Below are 18901 nucleotides of genomic sequence, written 5' to 3'. Positions count from 1 at the left end.
ATTACATAAATCAGGTGACTGATTAAATAAAGGCATATGTATACAATGAAATATCATGTCACAATATAAAAAGCAGATAGCTGATTATATAATGATAGGAAAAGATCTTCAAAGTGGAGCAGTGTGAAGAAGAGGCGAGAACGACCCCCAATTGACCAAAGCCTATGTGCCCTGCATCCCTGCAATCAGTGCCTATGTCCCGCCACCATGGTTACCAAGCCCAAGAGAAGGGTTGAAGGGGATGTTAAAGGAGATACAGCTAAGGTGAAGGACAAACCTCAGAGAAGGTCTGAAAGGTTGTCTGCTAAATCTGCTCCTCCAAAGCCAGAGCCCAAGCCTAAAAGTGCCCTGTAAAGAAGGGAGAGAAGGTACCCAAAAGGAAAAAGGGAAAGGCTGTTGCTGGCAAGGAAGGGAATAAACCTGCGGAAAATGGAGATGCCCAAACAGACCAGGCACAGAAAGCTGAAGGCACTGGAGATGCCAAGTGAAGTGTCTGCAGTTTTTTTGTTTTTTTTTTTTAGACAGGGTCTCACTCTGTTGCCCAGTCTGGAGTGCATGCGGCGGTGTGATCTTGGCTCACTGCAACCTCCGCCTCCCAGGTTCAAGTGATTCTCCTGCTTCAGCCTCCCCAGTGGCTGGGACTACAGGCACCTGCCACCACACCCAGCTAATTTTTGTATTTTTAGTAGAGAAGGGGTTTCACCATGTTGGTCAGGCTGGTCTTGAACTCCTGACCTCAGGTGATCCATCCACCTCGGTCTCCCATAGTGCTAGGATTACAGGCGTGAGCCTCTGCGTCTGGCTTGCATTTTTTTTTTTTTTTTTTTTTTTTTTTTTTTTTTTTTTTTGAGATGGAGGCTCGCTCTGTCTCCCGGGCTGGAGTGCAGTGGCGCGATCTCGGCTCACTGCAAGCTCTGCCTCCCAGGTTCACGCCATTCTCTTGCCTCTGCCTCCCGAGTAGCTGGGACTACAGGCATGTGCCACCATGCCCGGCTAATTTTTTTTGTTTTTTTTTTTTTTGTTTTTAGTAAAGATAGGGTTTCACCGTGTTAGCCAGGATGGTCTCAATCTCCTGACCTCGTGATTCGCCCGCCTCGGCCTCCCAAAGTGCTGGGATTACAGGCATAAGCCAACGCGCCCGGCATGGCTTGCATTTTTTATAACTGTGTACTTCTGGTGACTATACAGTTTGAAATACTATTTTTAAGGGCGGGTGCGGTGGCTCATGTCTATAATTCCAACACTTTGGGAGGCTGGGGTGGGAGAATTGCTTGAGCCCCGGAGTTCAAGACCAGCCTGGGCAACATGGTAAAACCCTGTCTGTACAAAAAAAAAAAAAAATTAGCTGTGTGTGTCTGTGCGTGTGGTGGCACATCTCTGCAGTCCCAACTACTCAGAAGGCTGAGGCAGGAGGATTGCCTGAGCCCAGGAGTTTGAGGGTGCAGTGACCTGTGATTGCACAGCTATACTTCAGCCTGGGCAACAGGGTGAGACCCCATCTCTTAAAAAAAAATGTGTGTGTGTGTGTTTGTATATGATTGAAAGATGCATTAAAACTGTAATTGGTTGCCTATGAGTAGATTTGGGTGTCTCAGGAACAAAGGTGGAAGGGAGGCTTTTCTTTTTTTTTTCTTTCTTTCTTTTTTTTTTTTTTTTCTGAAATGAAGTCTCACTCTGTTGCCCAGGCTGGAGTGCAATGGTGTGATCTTCGGCTCACTGCAACCTCTGCCTCCCAGGTTCAAGTGATTCTCCCTGCCTCAGCCTCCCAGGCAGCTGGGATTACAGGCGCCTGCCACCATACCTAGTTAATTTTTGTATTTTTAGTACAGACTAAAAATACAAAAATACAAAAATTAGCCAGGCATGGTGGCGGGCGCCTCTAATCCCAGCTACTCGGGAGGCTGAGGCAGGAGAATCGCTTGAACCTGGGAGGCGGAGGTTGCAGTGAGGCAAGATCGAGCCATTGCACTCCAGCCTGGGCAACAACAGTGAGACTCCATCTCAAAAAAAAAATATATATATATTGTATAGAATGAGGGCCAGGCATGGTAGCTCACACCTGTAATCTCAGCACTTTGGGAGGCTGAGGCAGGAGGATTGCTTGAGGCCAGGAATTTGAGACTAGCAACAAAGTGAGACCCTATCTGTATATATATATACACAACACCTGGCTGGCTATTTTTTATATATATGTATATATATATAATATATATTAAGGTTAAACAAGGGAGAAAAGCCACCGTGCCCGGCATGGCCTGCATTTTTTATAACTGTGTACTTCCGGTGTACTTCTTTTATATATATATATATATATATATACTTCTGGTGTAGATATATATACAAGTACTTCTGGTGTACTTCTTTTATATATATATATATATATATATATATATATATATATATATAGTAGCCAGCCAGGTGTTGTGGCATGTGCTACTTGGCAGGAGAATCGTTTGAACCCAGGAGTTCAAGGCTGAAGTGAGCTATGATCTTACCACTGCACTCTAGCCTGGGCAACAGAGTGAGAGTGAGACTCTATCTCTAAAATAAAAATAAAAATAATGAAAAAGAACCTATTGTACAGAACTATTCCCATTTGAAAAAAAACTGTGTAAATAAACAGATACATACATTGATATAAGCACAAAGAGTTTAGAAGGATACAAAAACTTAGCCTTGTGCAGTGGCTCACGCTTGTAATCCCAGCACTTTGGGAGACCGAGGCAGGCGGATCACGAGGTCAGGAGATCGAGACCACAGTGAAATCCCGTCTCTACTAAAAATACAAAAAAATTAGCCAGGCGCGGTGGCGGGCGCCTGTAGTCCCAGCTACTCGGAGAGGCTGAGGCAGGAGAATGGCGTGAACCCAGGAGGCGGAGCTTGCAGTGAGCCGAGATTGCGCCACTGCACTCCAGCCTGGGCGACAGAGCGAGACTCCGTCTCAAAAAAAAAAAAAAAAAAGAAGGATACAAAAACTTAATAGTAGTTATCTCTGTGAGTAACATTAGAGTGTTAAAATATAACACTTATAATAAATAACTTTTATTTATTTATAACTTTTATATAATAAAAAACAACTTTTTATTTCTAATGCTCAATTGTTTGAATTTAAGCATCTGCATACCTTTGTAATAAAAAAGTTTAAATTCATAAGAGAAAAAATTTAAAAATAGGGAAAAAACCAATTTAGCAATTCTTTTAGAGGAAACTTTAGATGATGCTTACAGGAAGCCGAAAACTAATCGCCTAAAATAAGAAAACTGGAACAAGTATACTAACTTTACTTTTTCTCCCTTGTTTAACCTTAATTATTCTGGGTAATTGGCTCAACTAATCAATTTCTTAAAACATCTAGGATTAAATTTTAGTTGCAAATAAGAAAAGTTCCTGTAAGAGGGATTGAGAAATGTTTTGGTCTTTTGTAAATTCAGCAGGTTTTCTTCTTATTGGAAGTATATAATCAACTAAAATTATAAAAGATAACTACCACATGACTTTACTAATAAAAGTGGAAATAAAATAACTAAAATCAATTAAAGAGTTGATGATGAATGTTCTGTCCCACTCTGGAATGATGTCTAAGACAGCAATTATTTTAGAGGAAAGTTTAGATGATGCTTATAGGAAGCTGGGGAGCCGTTGACTTTTTTTTTTTTTTCTTCTGAGATGGAGTTTTGCTCTTGTTGCCCAGGCTGGAGTGCAATGGCGCAATCTCGGCTCGCCGCAACCTCCGCCTCCCGGGTTCAAGTGATTCTCCTGCCTTAGCCTCCCGAGTAGCTGGGATTACAGGCATGCGCCACCACGCCTGGCTAATTTTGCATTTTTATCAGAGACAGGGTTTCTCCATGTTGGTCAGGCTGGTCTCGACCTCCTGACCTCAGGTGATCCACCACCTACCTAGGCCTCTCAAAGTCTGAGATTACGGGTGTGAGCCACCGCACCTGGCCTAACCTTTTTCTTTACAAAAACTATTTAAATTTATAGAAAAAAAGTGCAATAGCAGAGAACTCCTGAATATCATTTCTTTATATTCACCAATTTCAGACATTTTCTTCCATTTGCTTTATCATTTTCTCCCTCTGGATATTTTGATTTATTTTTTCTGAACCATTTGAGAATAGGTTGCTTATGTCATGCCCCTTTCCTCTTCATACTTTAGTGTATACTTACTAAGAAAAAAGATATTCCTTTTAATAATCACCACAGTTGTCAAATGTAGGAGCTACTTTTTTCGAATCTGTGGTCCACATTCCAATTTTGTCAATTGTTCCAACGGACATTTTATAGCATTTGCCCCCTCTGGTATAAGTTCCAATTTAGGATTATGTATTGACTTTTTTTGGTCAAGTCTCCTTAGTCTCTTTTAATATGGAATAGTTAGTTCCTCTGCCGTTTTTTTCCTTTCATGATGGTTATTTCACAGAATGCTCCTCAATATGGGTTTGGTTGATATTTCCTCATGATTAGATTCAAGTGATATTGTGTCCTTCTCAGAGTATTATATCATAGGGATCAAAGTGTTGCATAGTTTCTTTATTATATAGTTACCATTTCCTTTTGTAAAAAAATATAAAATCTGTGGGGAGATGCTTTGAAACATAAAAATATCCTGCTTCTCATAAAACTCCCTGCCCAACCCCTGCCAGATTTAATTGATAATGTTTGCCCAAACCAATCTTTACCATGATAGTTGCAAAATGGTGGTTTTCCCAACTCCACCACTCTCTTTGGATTTATCAGCGAGAAGTCTACTTTAAGGAAAGCCACTGTCTGATTTCCCCATTTCTCTTTCTCTCATTAATATAGATTCTTGGATTCTTATTTTATTCAGTGGCTATAACTTGTTACTGTTCTTTTTTTTTTTCTTTTGAGACAGTCTCGCTCTGTTGCCAGGCTGGAGTGTAGTGGTGCGATCTTGGCTCACTGCAACCTCTGCCCCCCAGGTTCAAACCATTCTCCTGCCTCAGCCTCCCGAGTAGCTGGGACTACAGGCACGCACCACCACGCTCAGCTAACTTTTGTATTTTTTTAGTAGAGATGGGGTTTCACCATGTTGGCCAGGATGGTCTCAATCTCTTAACCTTGTGATATGCCAGCCTCGGCCTCCCAAAGTGCTGGGATTATAGGCGTGAACCATCCCGCCCAGCCACTTATTACTGTTCTTATGTTGGTACTCCAATTATCCCAGATTTGGCCAGTGAGGGGCCTTCAAGCTGGCTCCCTTTGACATGTCCTCATTTTATTTTCTGAGTGCTTCCTTACTTTTGGACACAACAAGTTGTTCCAGGTCATCTTGTACATTCCTGCCGTAGCCCTGAAACCAGGCCTGTTTTCAAGAAGACTTAGTTCCTTTTTGTGGAGAAAGCTATCTCAGAAATCAAGATCTGGGCAGAGACTCTTTAATTTTGAAGTTAGTTGCAATCATAAAATCAAGGAGAATATGTTTCAATTTTTATAAATCATCATATTTATGCCATCCTCCCACCTCCTAGTGGTAAAAAGCCAGGAAACATTTAAGCTTTTTAAAAAAATTTTTCATATTTACTTGAACATAATTAATTCTGGCTATAATTATTAGAGAAGAATACTCAGTGCAAGAACAACTATGGGTCGTAAGTCTCTAGATAGCTACTCAAGTACAATATAACTTCAAAAAGGCTGGGCATGGTGGCTCATACCTGTAATCTCAGCACTTTGGGAGGCCAAGGTGGGTGGATCTCTTGAGCCAAGGAGTTCGAGACCAGCCCGGGCAACAGAATGATATGTTGTCTCTACAAAAATTACAAAAAATTAGCCAGGCGTGGTGGTTCACACCTGTAATCTCAGCTACTCAGGAGGCTGAGGTGGAAGGATCACTTGAGCCTGGGAGGTTGAGGCTGCAGTGAGCTGAGATGGTGCACTGCATTCCAGCCTGGGTGACAGAGTAAGACTCTAAGACTCTCTGTCTCATTGTTTCTCTGTCTCTGTCTCTGATATATATATATATTCTCAAAAGGAGTTTGTGATGGACAACTGCATAGGTTTTGAGATACCATAATCTATGGAACCCTGAAGATAAGTGTAATAAAACAAAGACCATCTCACTGAATTCATTTTAAAGAAACTGAATGAAAGCTTTAGAAAATACTTGTTGCAAAAGATGTTTTGTTTTTTACAGTGGTGTGATATGTTGGAGACTGCTGTGGTAACACATTATTATTTTAATGTGATAAAAGTAGATGAACTATAAAATGTTTGACATAAGGACACCAATTTCTATTTTTAGTGAATGAAATTAAATACTGTCCCTTGATAACACAGATCTTTCAACACAACACACTTTTGAAATACTGAAGATGAAATAAATAAACATTACATTTTACATGTAATAGTATTATCATATGTCCTGGGGGCAAAGATCAAATCTATTTATTTGTCAAGTATACAGGACTTAGTATTCATTCCCAATCCTATCATTGCAGGGGAATCACCTGGGACTTTTAAAATCCAGATTCCAGAGCATCACCCTGGTTCACTGAAACGGTGTGTCTCATTATCCAAGAATCTGTATTTTAAAAATCTCCTCAGATAATTCCCAGGCATTTGATCACCAGACTGGTTTGGGAACTACTGAACTTGTTAAAAAATACATTTTTACAGTGGTGCAAGTCTCATTATAGATACAAATTGCCCAAGGGCAGGAATTGAGCTTATAAATTTTTACAAGCCCAGCACTAGTTTTGAGCGTTACATATATTAATAGTAGGCATTCAATATATGTCTGTGAAAGAATTTTGACTTCAAATTTTATTGGTCACCAGAGGAGTCTTATTATTAGTTTGTACAGGAGATATAAACCTTCATTAGTGATATTATACATTTATGTGACTCGGAACACATTGCATAGCATCCTGAAAAACAATATTGAATTGATGGACAGATTTCTAATGTAGAATATAACCGTGTTTGGTTACGACCTTGAATTCTGCTAACTTACTCTATACTCTTGGAAATGAAGGAAGAGCTAGATGCGGTGGCTCACGCCTGTAATCCAAGCCTTATGGGAGGCTGAGGCGGATGGATCACGAGGTCAGGAGTTCGAGATCAGCCTGGCCAAAATGGTGAAACACTGTCTCTACTAAAAATACAAAAATTAGCTGGGAGCAGTAGCGGGCACCTGTAATCCCAGCTACTCAGGAGGCTGAGGCAGGAGAATCACTGGAACCTGGGACGTGGAGGTTGCAGTGAGCCGAGATTGTGCCGCTGCACTCTAGCCTGGGTGACACAGCAAGACTCCATCTCAAAAAAAAAAAAAAAAAAGAGAAATGAAGAACGAATACTCACATCTCATATTTATTTGTATAAGATTGGCCTAGTCTGTAAATTGTCTCTGTCTTGTTCTCCTTTCCATTAAATGTTCTACTTGATGCCAAAATGACTAGACAAAATATACAATAGCATTTAACATTTGTATGGTTTAAAACAGTGGTTCTCAAAGTGTGGTCAAAGACTACTGGGGGTTTCCTGAAACCCTTTCTAGTAATCTGTAAGGTCAAGACTGTTTTCTTACACTGTTATTTGCCTTACTGCTCTAATTCTTTCTTGAGTATATGGTAGAGTTTGCCAGAGGCTACATGATGTGTAAGAGTGCAAACATTTAATGCAGAAAATATACACGAATCTGTCTTCTATTAAGCCAGACATTAAAGAAATTTGCAGCCGGGCACAGTGGCTCATGCCTGTAATCCCAGCACTTTGGGAGGCCGAAGTGGGTGGATCATGAGGTCAGGGGTTTGAGACCGGCCTGATCAACATGGTGAAACCCCGTCTCTACCTAAAAATACAAAAAAATTAGCCGGGCGGGGTGGCATGCGCCTGTAATCCCAGCTACACAGGAGGCTGAGGCAGGAGAATCACTTGAAACTGGGAAGCAGAGGTTGCAGTGAGCCGAGATCATGCCACTGCACTCCAGCCTGGGCGACAGAGTGAGACTCTGTCTCAAAAAAAAAAAAAAAAAAAAAAGAAAGAAAGAAATTTGCAATAATGTAAAACCATGCTACTCTTTTTTTGAAGTTGTTTTTCTCAAGAATACATTATTTATGTCAACATATAATGGATCTATTATTTTTAAATGACTAAGTACACATTAAAATAATTTCAATTTTAATTTTCTTTCTTTTCTTTTTCTTTTTTTTTTTTTTTGAGACCGAGTCTTGCTTTGTCACTCAGGCCCAGGCTGGAGTGCGGTGGCGTGATCCTGGTTCACTGCAACCTCTGTCTCCTGGATTCAGGCGATTCTCCTACCTCAGCCTCCTGAGTAGCTGGGATTACAGGTGTGCGCCACCATGCTGGGCTAATTTTTGTATTTTTAGTAGAGACAGGGTTTCACCATGTTGGCCAGGCTGGTCTGAAACTCATGACCTCAGGTGATCTGCCGCCTCTGCCTCCCAAAGTGCTGGGATTACAGGCGTGAGCCACTGCACCCGGCCTCAATTTTAATTCCTCATATGCTAAATTAAAAAAAGTTTATAGAGACAGGTTCTTGCTCTGTTGCACAGGCTGGAGTGCAGTGGCATGATCATAGCTCACTGTAGCCTCAAAGTCCTGGCCTCATGTGATCCTCCCATCTCAGCCTCTCAAAATGCTGAGATTATAGGTATTAGCCTCTGCCTGGCCGAATATGGTAAATATCGATAGGTATAACACACATAAATAAAAGTTATTTTGAGTCCTCAATAATTTTTAAGTGTATAGGGGTCCTAAGACCAAAACGTTTGAGAAACAATGATTTATGTTTTTAAATGTTATTTAATAGCTAGTTTGATGATTAGTTTTATATACACAAATGTTGCCTAAAATTAGAATTGAATTTCAGCAAATCTTTTTTTTTTTTTTTTTTTTTTTTGAGATGGAGTCTCGCTCTGTCGCCCAGGCTGGAGTGCACTGGCATGATCTCGGCTCACTCCAAGCTCTGCCTCCCGGGTTCCCGCCATTCTCCTGTCTCAGTCTCCCGAGTAGCTGGGACTACAGGCGCCCACCACCACGCCCGGCTAATTTTTTGTATTTTTAGTAGAGATGGGGTTTCACCGTGTTAGCCAGGATGGTCTCGATCTCCTGACCTCGTGATCCGCCCGCCTCAGCCTCCCAAAGTGCTGGGATTACAGGCGTGAGCCACCGCGCCCGGCTTGAATTACATCATTTAAGAGTAGAAGCCTCAGAGGCCTTAGGTCAGGTCTATGTCCCGCTACTGCATGTACTGCATTATCTAGGGGTGTTAGCCCGCTTCGCTACCCGCAAATGAATAAAACAGTATCCATCCTAGAGTGGTTGTAGACAAACACTGGGTTGTATGTAAAGCGCTAGCACAGCGCCATGAACACAGTCATTTATTGTACTTAGGTTAGTTGGGTCTGAGAAGAAATGGAGAAAACAGAGTTGATTCTGCTTACTTCACAATTTACCCCAGGGATGGTTTTGTTGGCTTTGTTTCAATGGCTGTTGCCTTTTCCACAGCTCTGCTACGTAAATTCTTGAAAAAAAAATCATTTGAAACTTCTCTGGGACCGGCGCGGTGGCTCGCACTTGTTAATCCCAGCACTTTGGGAAGCCGAGACGGGAGGAGTTTGAGACCAGCCTGGCCAACATGGCGAAACCCCGTCTCTACTAAAAATACAAAAATTAGCCGGGCGTGGTGGGACGCGCCTGTAATCTCAGCTACTCGGGAGGCTGAGGCATAAGAATCACTTGAACCTGGGAGGAGGAGGTTGCAGTGAGCATCACTGCACTCCATCCTGGGTGACAGCGAGAGACTCCGTCTGAAAACAAACGAACAAACAACCAACCAACGCGCTCCTGACCGCCCCCCCCCCCCCCGCAAATTCTCTGGTATTATAGTCATACCTATTTCCACAGCAGGGGTGAGGATCCTTTCCTATCCCATTTTTCTGATAAAAACACCTTCTTCAGCTGGGCGCAGTGGCTCACGCCTGTAATCCTCGCACTTTGGGAGGCCGAGGTGGGCGGATCACCTGAGGTCGGGCGTTCGAGACCAGCCTGACCAACATGGAAAAACCCCGTCTCTACTAAAAAAACAAATTAGTAGGGCGTGGTGGCGCATGCCTGTAATCCCAGCTACTTGAGAGGCTGAGGCAGGAGAATCGCTTCAACTTGGGAGGCAGAGATTGCAGAGAGCTGAGATCGCTCCATTGCACTCCAGCCTGGGCATCAAGAGTGAAACTCTATCTCAAAACAAACAAACAAACAAAAAACACATTCTTCAAGGGAAAACATATTTTTTTAGTGGCTTCTAGAGACTATAAACTCTGCAATAATATTAGTCTGCAAATAAAACACCTGAAAAACCCATCCAGTAGAGGAAGTGGTGAAGGTTTCTAAATCCAAAAAAGGCTCAAGGTTCTGAAACAGGAACATTTAATCTCTGATAAAATTTTATCTCTGATAAAACCTAAACGGAGTTGGAAAGAAACAATTTCCAACGCACTGTAGTCCAGTTTTCTTTTCACGAACTCCTTTTTGCTTAGCCAACACGAAAACGGGTACGACAAGGTGTTACAAGCCACAATAAATTTCTCAACAGATTCCTATGACCCTTGTGGAGGGGAAAAAAAACAGAAGAAATGCCCGAGAGCTTCTGGGAGCGCTCCAGCTTTCCCGCCTAAACGCTGAGGGGAGTAAGGGTGAGTGACGGGGCTAGGGCGGGGCCCGAGGCTGGGGCGTGGCGCGTTGATTTCCTCGCCCCTCCCCATTCCTTTTCCTCTGTGCCCCTCCCACACGCCTGTCGCCACGATCCCGACAGGCCCAGCGGCTAGGAGCGTCACGTGAGAGTGGGCGGAGGGGGTGGAGGTTTGTCTCCGCTGTTTCATCTCTATGGCTGTCAGAGGTGGGCGGCTTTGACCGAGAAGCTGCTGGAGCTCGTGTTTGGACGCGTGAGTCTCGGACTCTGGAGGGTATGAGGAGACAGCAATTTAGGGAAGGCGAAGGGGAAGGGGGTTGGCGAGACAGCCTTAGGGAACTGGGCTCCGAGACTGGCCGTTTGTCCGCCCCGGGCATCCGGCTACGTCTCGCGTCTGGCGGGATACCTGTCTCTCCCTGATGCGCTCAGCTTTTGGTGATGAGAGGAGTCCGTAGTCTTGCTTGCCTCCCGTCCTCCACTTTCCTTCACCCCAACCCATCCCTTCTCCCGTCCCGGGAGAACTTCTCCCAGTGCCGGGTTCCCAACTTGGCGCCGACGCCCTCCTCCTCACAGGCGACTGGGACACTCTGGTAGCCTTGACCGGCTCTCCTGGAATTTGTGATGTGGTTGGAAGTGGGTGCGGGAGTTCACAGATGGATTTCTAATACGGGGAAATATTAACCACTGAATCGAAATAACTGGAAAATCAGTGAGGACTCAAAGGAGCAATGCAAAGTGCGGGCTACTCGGACTGTTCAGTTTTTATCTCTCCCAGCGCCTTTCCGTTTTTATTACGTTCTGGCTGTTTTCTTTTCACCGTCCCATTCTGGCCGGCCATAGGCTGTTTTGAGAAAGAGCTAGATGTTATTGACTCTATGTGAATGTTGGGAGAACAGTTTAAAACAAACTGAGTAAAATATTTTGTTCTCCCTGTGGTACCTTAGAAACGCCCATTTTCTTCCTATTTATCAATAAATGTTTCTATCGCACTTGTTTGGGTGGCTTTTTTGATACCCCTTTGTTTATATTAGAACATCACTTTGGGGCACGTAGGGAAGTGATCGAGCAGTATAAGAAAGGAGTTTGCGTTTCATTAGGTGAAACAAGTTCGGTGTTGATAGCTGTAGGAGAGTTTAGGTTTCATTGGACCATATGACAAATAATAAACGTCAGCATCTTGAGACAAAGGTGTTGGCCAGAATGACCCACCTACTGTGTTTCTGGTGTGGACCAGGTAATGACCTTTTTGAATATTGCCTTATCCTAAAAACTTTAGAACCCGTTGCCACTTGTCTGTAAGAAGGTGGCTTTTGCCTCAAGCTACTCTGTGTCCCCACCGTTGGTTTGTCCCTGATTGTCTCTTCCACTTAAGAACATCACTCTGGCTACCTAATATATCAAGCAAGTGTCTCTGACATCTTCTGAGTGTCCTTACTGAGAGTCATAAAACATAATATTAACAAAAAGTGAATATTCTGGAGTGGCTTGTGTGCCTGGGGAGAAAGGGAAAGAATGATAGAAACTAATAAAAGCTAATAAATGCAAGAGAACAAAAGTGTTTATTGCTGTCTTCCTTTATATTTACTATATTCAGTAGATTGTTTACATTCCTAAGAAGTGCATCTTGAGACTAACTTTCCTGTATTTAAGAATAAAACAGGCTGGGTGTGGGGTCCCAGGCCCATAATCCCCGCACTTTGGGAGGCCAGGTGGATCCCTTGAATCCAGGAGTTTGAGACCAGCCTGGGCAACATGGCAAGACCATCTCTACAAAACACAAAAATTATCTGGGTGCATGCCTGTAGTCCTGGCTACTTGGGAGGCTGAGACAGAAGAATGGCTTGAGCCCTTGAGGTTGAGGCTGCAGTGAGCGGTGATCGTACCATTGCACTCCAGCTTGGGCGACAGAGCGATACCCTGTCTCTTAAAACAACAACAAAAGAATAAAACGATATGAAATTTCTCCATAATGCAATATTATGCAAAATAATTATAATTGAAATATTTAAGTGACCAACTCCTTCAGATCTTATGCTATTCGGAGTTATGGGACTAATGTAATTGATAAAGCTTTTTTGAACCCAATTTTGCCACTTTCAGTCTTTAAAGTTAGCTTTATCTCTTGAGCCATTTTTACAATGGCTGCAGCACTTGCTGAACATTAACCACTTTTTCCATATACAGTTGTTTAATGTATCCCTTTTAAAATGAGAACCAGTTTTTAATTAATTAAATGGAGATGGGGTTCAGCCATTTTGGCGAGGCCAGTGCTTTTGTTGGGGGGTGGGGACGGAGCCTCACTCTGTTGCCCAGGCTGGAGTGCAGTGGTGTGATCTCGGCTCACTGCAACCTCCGCCTCCTGGGTTCAAGCAATTCTCCTGCCTCAGCCTCCCGAGTAGCTGGGACTACAGGCGCGGCAACACATCCGGCTAATTTTTGTATTTTTAGTAGAGATGGGGTTTTACATGATGGCCAGGCTAGTCTCGAACTCCTGACCTCAGGTGATCCACCTGCCTCGGCCTCCCAAAGTGCTGGGATTACAGGCCTGAGCCACCACACCTGGCCTGCCCAGGCTAGTCTTGAATTCCCAGACTCAAGCGATCCTCCTGCCTTGGCCTCCCAAAGTGCTGGGATTACAGGTACAAGCCACCATGCCTAGCCACTAGAACCAGTTTTTTTAAAAAGGTTTACTCAACTGTTTTTTCCACTCATATTTTCTTTTTTTCTTTTCTTTCTTTCTTCTCCCTCTTTCTCCCTCCCCTCCCCTTCCGTTTTATTTTCTTGTCTTTTTTTTGAGATGGAGTCTTGCTCTGCCTTTCTTGTCTTTTTGACAGAGTTTCACTCTGGTTGCCCAGGCTACAGTGCAATGGCGCAATTTTGGCTCACTGCAACCTCTGCCTCCGGGGTTCAAGCGATTCTCCTGCCTCATCCTCGCAAGTAGCTGGGATTACAGGAGTGCGCCACCACGCCCGGCTAATTTTTGTATTGTTAGTAGAGATGGGGTTTTACTATGTTGGCCAGGCTGGTCTCGAACCCCTGACCTCAAGTGATCTGCCCGCCTCAGCCTCCCAAAGTGCTGGGATTAGAGGTGTTTACATTATGGAAAATACAATATTGAAAGTCAAAGTCCTAATTTATCTTTTCTCTTACTACCAGGTAACTACTAGTTCCCTTTGCATATTTGGGATTCAGTGTGGAAAAGTAATTAAGGCTCTGGAGTCAGATTCCCCGGGAAAGATTGTAATACCAGCACTAGGCTTACTTCCTTCAACCTCAGAAACCCAAGAAGAAAGAGAACTTCCCTTTCTCTATAGTTCTAGTGCACCACTGTATGGTAGTTTCATTGACCTAACTTGGGTCTTTGCCCATCCTAGAGGCAGTCCCTGTGGCCAGAGTGATGGAATGCTTTGTGTGGCTAGGCTTGGAATTTGTCCCCAGCCTGGAGTGGGGAGGAGAGGGATATAGTTTGAAGCCATTTGAATTAAGGTGGGTGACAGTTCCTAAAGAAAAATTGAGGTGATACTTTCTGGAGAAGAGAGATTGGTTGCTGGACAGGCAGAAACAACAGATGTTCACTAAAATAATTTTCATGTTTTTTTTTTTTCAATTAAGAGAACTTGGGGCCAGGCACGTTGGCTGACGCCTATAATCCCAGCACTTTGGGAGGCTGAGGCTGGCAGATCATGAGGTCGGGAGATTGAGACTATCCTGGCTAACATGGTGAAACCCCGTCTCTACTGAAGAAAACAAAAACAAAAACAAAAAAATAGCCGGGCGTGGTGGCGGGCACCTGCAGTCCTAGCTACTCTGGGGAGGCTGAGGCAGGAGAATGGCATGAACCCCGGAGGCGGAGCTTGCAGTGAGCCGAGATCATGCCACTGCACTCCAGCCTGGGTGACAGAGCAAGACTCTGGCTCAAAAAATAAATAAATAAATAAATAAATAAGAGAACTTGGTTTCCTTTTGTAATATAAAAAATTGTATTTACAGTTTATGTGTTGATTTTTTCTGTTTTTAATGCCTATTATTATAATAACTTAAAGAACTTGAAAAAATTTAAACTCTTCCAGTGTGTGTATCTGTACTGTTATTACATGTTTAGTACCTCTGCTCTGGAATATTCAGGTTTTATAACTTTAAATATATTATGTATTGGCCAGCTTGTTAAAATAAATTCTTGATATTTTTATTACTGTGGGTGAACTTGATTAGTAACTGCAGTTAATAAATAGTAAATAAAAATGTTTTAAATATTTAAACACATGTTGCAGATATGATTAAATGCTTGGTTCTTTTCATTATTTTATGTTTAAAAATCTGTTAGTATAGAAACCACCTTATTTTTTTATTATTATTTTTCGAGACGGAGTTTTACACTTGTCGTCTAGGCTGGAGTGCAATGGCGTGTTCTTGGCTCACTGCAACCTCCGCCTCTTTGGTTCAAGCAATTCTCCTGCCTCAGCCTCCCGAGTAGCTGGGATTACAGGCACCTACCACCACGGCTGGCTATTTTTTTTTTGTATTTTAAGTAGAGATGGGGTTTTACCATGTTGGCCAGGCTGGTCTCGAACTCCTGACCTTGGGTGATCTGCCAGCCAAAGTGCTGGGATTACAGGCGTAAGCCACTGCGCCCATCCAAAACCACTTTATTTTGGACGTGTTATGTAAAATAAATTACCATAATTATAACTAATTGCTGTTACTGGGTGTTAACTTTAAAATTATAGTTAACACTAGTTTTGTATCTTTATGCCTTATTCTGATGGTTTATCATTAAAACAATTTTTTTTTCTCTAGAAACAGGGTCTCACTATGTTGCTCAGGCTGGTCTCAATCTCCTGGGTTCAAGCATTCCGCCTGCCTTGGCCTCCCAAAATATAGGGATTATAGGCATGAGCCACCATGCCTGGCTAGTCATGCTTTAAGAGCACGACAGAGTGGATACCTGTAGATAAGATACCTGTGGGTAAAACAGGTAACAGAATGTTAATTGAAAAAACAAAAAAAGGTAGCTGTGGAATTGGACAACTGTGAGAAATGATTGACATTAAATATAATAACCTGTCGTTGAAAAGTTAAATATTGCCACATCGTGGGAGAGGTGTTTTAGTTCTGTTTGTGAGGCAAGAAATGGCTAGAAGTAGACTCATCTTTTTTTCCCCAAACTAACAGGGTGATCAATTTTTTGCAGATCATAAATGTTTCCTAGACTAATATTAAGTTCAAGATGGGTTTTACTATGAGAAAAGTAAAACTTTAGTGTAATATTTGAAAAAGATATCCTCAACAGTTAAGGATACAAATAATGCTTGCATTTCTCTTCAAAGTGATTTAATGTTGCTTATTTAAAACTTGAAGTGCTTGGCCAGGTGCAGTGGCTCATGCCTGTAATCCCAGTACTTTGGGGGGCTGAGGCGGGAGAATCACTTGAGGTCAGGAGTTTGAAACCAGTCTGGGCAACATGGTGAAACCCTGTCTCTACTAAAAATACAAAAAATTAGTCAGGCATGGTGGCACACTCCTGTAATCCCAGCTGCTTGGGAGGCTGAGGCATGAGAATTGCCTGAACCCGGGAGGCGGAGGTTGCAGTGAGCCGAGATGGCACCACTGTCCACCAGCCTGGGCGACAGAGTGAGACTCCATCTCAAAAACAACAAAAACTTAAAGTGCCTATTCTAATAACCTTGCTTGGACAGTTAATTTGGATTTGGTGTCTGTTATAAGCAAAATTTATAATTTAGAATTTGCTTTTTAAAATTTGTTCTTTGAGTATGAGAATTAGCAAGCTTTTTTTTTTCCTTTTTTTTAAAAAAAAAGTAAACATGAGTACTTTGCCTACCATCCTAAGAAGATTGAGTCAGCACTGTAATACAGCACAAAAGGGTATTAGAATCTAGCTCTAATGTATCCTTCTCCCCTTTTTACTCATTTTCCCATGTTCTAGTCAGAATGAGACACTTTTTGCTCCCCTTGTTCGCCGTGTCTTTTTGTGTCTTTATGCCTTTACATAGGCTATTTGTTGTTCTTGGAATGCCTCTCCACCATTCTGCCATCTCCCAACTGGTGAGCTGCTGTTCATCGTTAAGCTAGATTAATGAATTATTGTTCAGTATGTAGAACTTCCCTCTACCCTCAGGTGGTTATTTTCCTTGTTGGTTCTCATAATTTACTTTATCTGTTTAAAGTAGTCTTCTTACTTTGTGGAGCAATTGTATGTATTGTCTGTTAGATTGAGTGATTCTTGATGCCAGAAACTGGGTCTTATTCATCATCATATCCTGAGTACATAACAGAGTCTTTGTCAAATATATAAGCTCAGAGCATGTTTGGTGAATAAATGAGTAAATAAGATATTTCTTCTGCTTTATTTATTTATTTATTTTTTTTGAGACAGAGTCTTGCCCTGTTGCCCAGGCTGGAGTGCAGTGGCACATTCTCGGCTCACTGCAAACCCCGCCTCCTGGGTTCACACCATTCTCCTGCCTCAGCCTCCTGAGTAGCTGGGACTACAGGCGCCCGCCACCACGCCCGGCTAATTTTTTTGTATTTTTAGTAGAGACAGGGTTTCACCGTGTTAGCCAGGATGGTCTCGATCTCCTGACCTTGTGATCTGCCTGCCTGAGCCTCCCAAAGTGCTAGGATTACAGGTGTGAGCCACTGGGCCTGGCTAATATTTCATTTGTTTTAAAAGTCAGAATAGAAAAAGGATATAATCGGCCGGGCGCGGTGGCTCAAGCTTGTAATCCCAGCACTTTGGGAGGCCGAGGCGGGCGAATCACGAGGTCAGGAGATCGAGACCACGGTGAAACCCCGTCTCTGCTAAAAATACAAAAAATTAGCTGGGCGTCGTGGTGGGCGCCTGTAGTCCCAGCTACTCGGAGAGGCTGAGGCAGGAGAATGGCGTGAACCCGGGAGGCGGAGCTTGCAGTGAGCCGAGATTGCGCCCCTGCACTCCAGCCTGGGCGACAGAGAGACTCCGTCTCAAAAAAAAAAAAAAAAAAAAAGGATATAATCCAACAAAGTAAGTCTGTACTTTGTAACCTTTATCAGTCTGATATATTTAGAGAATTTATCTGGACACATCTAGAAAATTCCATCCACATATTCTACCACATATCAACAAACAGGTTTCTAATATGTATCGAGACACTGAAAGGAGAGATGAAAATATGTTCTATTCTTCAAGGACCTTACGGCCTAGTGGGGGAAAACAGACAGATGAACCCATAATTACAATTTAAATTTAAGCTCATTAAAAATAAAATAAAAAATTCAGTTTCTGTTAGTTTTACCAGACATATTTCAGATGCCCAGTACTCACATATGGGTAGTGGCTATTGTATTGAACAGCACAGATACAAAATATTTCTGTCATCACAACATGTTCTACTTGACAAGAGCTGTGATGGAACATTATAATTAAACGAATCTGCATTCTCTAGTTTGAGATGATAGTTAATTTCATTTCAACCAAGTTTCTTGTGCTTTTTCAATTAAAATTCACTTTTAGATTTGAAAGTTGTATTTCTTAAAATTTTAGGCAGATTTTATTGTAATATATTTCAAATAAAATAGCATTATTATTTTTTTCAGGTCTTTGACCTGTAATAGCATTTAAATTAAGCAATCTTAGAATTTGATTTTCAATTTAAGCATTGATATTATCTGATATTTTATGCTAATAAGTCGTGAGATGGTATTGAAGCATAATGGTTAAGTGCAATGCCATTGGGAACCAGGGGCAGTAGCACACACCTGTAGTGTCAGCTATTCTGGAGGCTGAGGTGGGAGAATTGCTTGACCCCAGGAATTCAAGACCAGCCTGGGCCACATAGTGAGACCTCATTTCAAAAAAATAATAAAGATACACAATTATTTTTAGAAAACAATGTGTTTGTGATCAGAGAAACCTGCCCCTGCCATGCTATAACCTTAGGCAAACTGGTAGTTGTGTTTTTTTTTTTTTTTGAGACGGAGTCTGGCTCTGTTGACCAGGCTGGAGTGCAGCGGTGTGATCTCGACTCACTGCAGCCTCCACCTCCCAGGCTCAAGCGATTCTCCTGCCTCAGCCTCCCTAGTAGCTGGGATTACAGGCATGCGCCACCACTCCTGGCTAATTTTTGTATTTTTGGTAGAGATGGAGTTTTACCATGTTGGCCAGGCTGGTCTCTAACTCCTGACCTCAAGTGATCTGCCCACCTTGGCCTCCCAAAGTGCAAGGATTACAGG

The 18901-nt window shown here is 42.5% G+C and overlaps 1 protein-coding gene and 1 pseudogene across 5 annotated transcripts in view; both read left to right on the top strand.

Annotated features, from left to right (window-relative positions):
* Window positions 1–207: 207 nt before the first annotated feature.
* LOC115831274 lies at window positions 208–488 on the top strand (annotated as a pseudogene).
* A 10256-nt stretch (window positions 489–10744) lies between these two features.
* Window positions 10745–18901, top strand: part of MICU1 (mitochondrial calcium uptake 1) — a 267394-nt gene continuing 259237 nt past the window's right edge. For 4 of the 5 annotated variants that reach the window (XM_003271232.2, XM_003271233.2, XM_030797820.1 and 1 more), the window contains exon 1: window positions 10745–10925. The gene's annotated coding sequence lies outside the window, so the exon portion shown is untranslated. Of the gene's footprint in view, window positions 10947–18901 lie in introns of all 5 variants that reach the window. The other variant, XM_030797818.1, reaches the window with a different exon arrangement.

This window comes from Nomascus leucogenys, chromosome 18, assembly GCF_006542625.1.
Source record: "Nomascus leucogenys isolate Asia chromosome 18, Asia_NLE_v1, whole genome shotgun sequence".
Classification (NCBI taxonomy): Eukaryota; Metazoa; Chordata; class Mammalia; order Primates; family Hylobatidae; genus Nomascus; species Nomascus leucogenys.
Note: the sequence above shows the minus strand (reverse complement) of the source record. Positions and strands in the feature narration are given on the sequence as shown.